Raw genomic sequence first — 5,767 nt, forward strand, 5'->3', positions numbered from 1 at the left:
ATTTGCTGTGTATAGCTGGACATACAGTTAGACTGTCAATCACACACATAGACAGATAGACAGAGCTTGAAGTCTTAACACGCCCCCTCAAGCTCAAGATAAAACTAGTACACCAAGTAGATGTCGCAATCGACTAAAATTATATTTACCTAAAGACTTGGTAAAGATATCTTCTACTTGCTCATCCATCTTCACATGCATAAGATCCACTTTACCTACAAGAACCATCTCATGGATGAAATGGTAGTGTACCTCAATATGCTTCATTCTAGCATGGTAAATTGGGTTTATTGCTAGAAGTATACTACAAAGATTATCATAAAATAAAGTCACTGGAGCATCCACCTGCATATCCAAATCAGCCATCCACTTGCATATCCAAATCAGCCATCAGCTTAAGTAACCATGCAATTTCATAGGTTGCCAAAGTAGCACCTCTGTACTTTGCCTCAGCACTAGACAATGCAATAGTCGGTTGCTTCTTACTACTCTAGCTGATCATCCCACTTCCAAAGCTGAAGGCATAACCACTAGTAGACCTACGATCATATGAGCATCTTGCCCAATCTGCATTAGTGTAACCAATGAGTTTGAGGACCTTATCCTTCTCATAGAACAACCCATGATCTGCAGTGGACTTTATATACCACATGATCCATCTAACAGTATCCAAGTGTGACTTTCTGGGCTTTTGCATAACTTATGAGCCTAATAGCATAACTCAAATTGGGCCTTGTGATGGTCAAGTAGATCAAGCTTCCAACCATTTTCCTGTACATAGTGACATCATCAATTCCAAGTCCAATGTTTATGTCTAACTTAGCATTCTGTTCCATAGGCATATCAAGCGGTTTACATTTAGCCATGCCATATTTTTTTAGCATTTCCATGGCATAGTGTTTTTGTATCAGCCATAAACCATTATCTGCCTTTATCACCTCAATACCCAATAAGAATTTTAGCTCACCTAATTCCTTCATATCAAATTTAGATTTCAGCATACTCGTGACATTCTGTATTCCAAAGTCATCATCACCTATGATTATTAGATCATCCACATAAATAACTAGCACTACAATCCTTTGTCTGTCTTTTTCGTAAACAAACTATGATTAGCCCTACCAACCATGAAACCAAAACTCTACAAGTAACTGCTGATCCTTGCATGCCATGCTCTAGGAGCTTGTTTCAGCCCATACAAATCTTTCTTCATGCTATAGACATAGTGCGGAAACTTAGGGTGTGCATACCCTTCACGCTGATCCATGTAAAGATCCTCTTCCAAGTCACCATTGAGGAATGCATTCTTAACATTCATCTGCTGCAATTTCTAGCCTTTTGCAGCAGCCAATGTAATCACTATTTGTATGGTTACTACCTTGGCAACATGACTGAAAGTTTCTTCGGAGTCTAGACCATACTACTGAGCATATCCCTTGGCAACCAACCTGACTTTGTACCTCTCTACACTGTCATCTGACTTGCATTTAATCTTATAAACCCATTTGCAACCAATGGCCTTTTTCCCATCTGGTAGTGGAACAAGATCTCCAGTGCTATTTTCAGCTGGCTGTGCATCAATTCTTATCCATCATTGCTTCAGCATAGGTGGTAGGTTCTTTAACCTCCATAACCTTTGTCATATAAGCATAATGCATTGTAGAGTAACCATTGTAAGTCATCCTATCCATAGGATACCTAACCTTTTGCAAGCGTATGAGCTGTAGTGCACTATTAGATTCCCCTCTCTCATGAGGCGGAATGTACCTACTCTACCGAGTACCAAACGTATACATAGTAGGAGTACCAAGTTCACTATCAAGACTATTAGTCGAGTCATAGCTTGAAGTCATCATGCTAGGTGTATCATCAAAAACTTTTTCTTTCCCTTTGCTATCCATCATGTCATATCTCCCCTTCATTGGCATAGTGGTATCAATGGATGATTAGCCAAAACTCTGCAATCTCCTTGTCCATGGAGATATAGGGGATGATACATTCGTAACACTAGGACCTATTAATGCAATACTCTACTGTGAACCAACTATAGAAGCATGAGCAAAAGGCATGTTAGATGGTGTTGCTGTAGGTGATGCATACCAAGTAGCCATCTCATCAAATATAACATCCCTTCTCACAAGTGTCTCCTGAGTAGAGGGATCAAAACATTTATATGCCTTCTTTTCTTGTGCATAACCAATAAAGACACACTTATGTGCTTTCGGATCCAACTTTCTTCTCTTTTCATCAGGAATATGCACATAAGAAATACAACCAAATAATTTCATGTGACTAACATCAGGTCTGTAGCCATACAACTTTTGAAAGGGTGTCACATCATGAATGCCTGTAGTGGAAGTCTTGTTCAAAATGTAGATGGCTGTCATAACAGCCTCAACCCAATAGTAAAGCGGTATATTCTTCTCATTCATCATAGCACAGGCAGCTTCCATGAATACCCTATTGTTCTGTTCAGCTACTCCATTTCTGTTGTGGAGTATAGTTGCATGTAAGCTACACATGAATACCATTTTCAACCAAAAAACTGCCAAACTCATCTGATACATACTCCCCATTGCTGTGGATCTCACAAAAAAGATGCATCATATTCTTTCTCAACCTGCTTCTTGAGTTGCTTAAAAACAACAAACACCTCATCCTTTGCTTTTAGTATATAAACCCAAGTATAGCAGCTAAAGTCATCTATGAAGGTCACATATTATTTAGAGCCTCCCATAGATGCATTATGGGCTGGTCCCCACACATCAAAATGGACCAACTGCAAAGGTCTCATGTTGTTTCATACATGCCTGACAAAAGGCAATCGTGACTGTTTATCGAATTGATCACATACATGACCCAGATCGGTGTAGGTAAACTTCGGTAAGCCAGTAACAAATTGTCTCTTCTGCATCAATTGCAACTGTTGAATATTTACACGCCCCGCTCTCTTATGCCATATTTATAGGTCTTTGATTGTGCTTGAACCATGAGCAAACATTACTGATTTCAGTTGTGGTAAAGTGGCATCTAATGTGAACATCATGCCATGTCTATGACCATGAGTAATCAATTTACAGCCAACCATTACCAAACTCTTCAATGAAGCAACCATGCTTATTAAAACGGACATGCAAATTTTGCTCAGTCATCTGACCCACATACAACAAATTCTTCGTAATGGATGGGATATGCAACACATCATGCAAGTTCTTCTTCTTGCCATCATGAATCACGAGAGGTACTATGCCTTTGTTCTCAATGCTATGCTACGTATTGTCACCTGTGCATACATAGCCATTCTTGTCAGGCACCATATCTATGAATCAGTCATCATGAGGTGTCATATGATTCAATGCTCTCAAATCAATATACCAAACATCATCTGCGTTCGACTTCTTAGCAGCCCTATTTTGCACGTAAGTCATGGCAAACAACCGATCTGTGGAATCATCCTCTGTATGGTTGGACGATGCATAATGTCCATGTTGCTTGCCCTTCTGATTGCCCTACTTCTTCCAACAGTCCTTGGCAATGTGTCCATACTTGACACAGTAATGACAATTCTTATCCTTGTTAGGATTGTCAGAGACATACTGTGGTTGCAAGGAGCCTTTGCCCTTGGGGCTAAATCTCCCCCCTTGGCTTTAAAATTGCCATCTTCTTGTGCATTTGAACCCTGCTGGGTATTACTGCCATGAGACATATTTTGTGGTGCTTCTCTGCCATGAGTAAATCCCCTACCACGGCTGCCACGACCACATGTTGATTCGAGTAAAATACATCATCCTTGCTCTTAGAGCTACTAGAACTAGTAGCCAATCCCTGTTTGACTTCCTCATGAATGAGTAATGCCACAAGCTCATTAAAATCTGGCATTTCAGCCTGACCAAATATGAAAGTATCAAAAGATTTATATTCAAGCCCCAATCCATTTAATGCAACTGCAACCATGTCTTCATCCTCCACTTGTGTGTCAATGGATGCTAATTGGTCTCCGCAATGGTTTTGATTTCAGTGATATAGTTCTGAATAGACAATAAGTTTTTCAAAACCATATGATGTGACCATTAGAGAATTTTAGTGACCTATCATTGGAAAGTTTTTCAAATGATGTGACCTATCATTGGAAAGCACTTGAAAAATGGAATCTATTGAGCTATAGAGTGCTCAATTTGGAGCTATAGTGTTCAAGTTATGACAAATCCAAAAATTTAACCACGTGTCCCAAACTTATGGGAAATTTCCATATTCCCCAATATGGTGTTATTATTGAATTTCTGCTTCAGCTGTATCTTCTTGGCACTTGTGGTAGTGCCATAGTACCTGATCAAGGTATTCCATGCATCCTTTAGAGAGCTGTAGTTCATAATCTACATTATCATAGCATCTAAAATATATAATGACAACCAATGTAGAACCCTGCGTACTCTTTTCGTCCAAGCTCTATGAGCTCTCAGCTAATCTAGAGTGGGATTCTTGTCAGTAGACAAGTTGGGTTCAGCCTTTTCTCCTGTTACCAAATCCCAATATCCTTTTCCTATCACGAAGTTCTCCATGCGGAACTTCTAGATAGCATAATTGTTGCTCTCAAGTTTCTCACCCACTATCTAGGTTATGTTATCTGTTCTGTCTGCATTTGCCATGTTGTAAACACTACATGACTTCCTGTAAACTAAGGTTTCTTAACTGATCAGTTTTAGCCTTCCATTTCAATGACAATTTTTAGTAGCAAACCTCTATTCAAATCAGAGTATTTTAGTCCATAAACATGTCAACCATATCCCAAGTCAAGTGGCAATACATCTAGGTATAACAAGCTATTTGTATGGATTGCATTTACTGCATACTCTGATGTAAACACACTAACTAGTAGTGAATAGATAAGCAATCTATGAACATCAACCTGTGCGTAACCGACAATCTTTTCTCAGTCAAAGAAAGGGTATTTATGCCTCAACATAGCCCACAACATCTCAAACAATTGCCACTACATGCAGGTATCCATACATGTCCATCTGGACACATTGCAGTGCACGTACATCATGTATGGAAGTAAATATTATTCCAACTAATAAAAACAATTAATACCTTATTATAATCAGATGCAAATCGGTCCAAATTTGGGCATTTAATACTCACAATATCCCAAAAAAATACCTATAGCTCCAATGGCATGACTCAAGCCTTACAGACACCAAATGGATGCCAATATGTTTCAACCTTCGAGTGATAACTGTCATACATTCAAATTATAGATTTTAGCCCTATAACTTCCAGATGTGTAAATGCATTCCAAAACTGAATTTCCCTTTTAATCACGCCTAGGTGTACATGGGTACTGCCTCGGGGAAGTTACTATATGTATATCCTCTATGTCATGTGCGTTCAAGGCCTATTTATAAATATCCTTAGCTGTGAATTTTTTTTGAATAAAACATAACCCTTTTCTATTCAAATTGTAAATAATCCCTTTATATTACACTGTTCTATATGTAAAAAATGTATAAAAATGGTATTGAAAAAATACCTTATTTTGAACCCACGTGATGCACACATATTCATGAGTAACTTATTCGAGGGTATTGCACAAACATTTATCAAGCATTCTTGATAGTCATATCCATCATTTCAAAGCATTGGTGGATCAAACGATGCCCTATATTAGTGCTGAAAACCTTCTGGACATATTTTAGCATGTCATTATCTTCAAACACTGAGCCATTAGAGAATTTTAGTGGTCAAAAGGAGGGCAACTAAGAGGAGA

Source organism: Lygodium microphyllum, chromosome 3, assembly GCF_053477565.2.
Source record: "Lygodium microphyllum isolate KBCC chromosome 3, Lygodium_microphyllum_v1.1.10, whole genome shotgun sequence".
Lineage (NCBI taxonomy): Eukaryota > Viridiplantae > Streptophyta > Polypodiopsida > Schizaeales > Lygodiaceae > Lygodium > Lygodium microphyllum.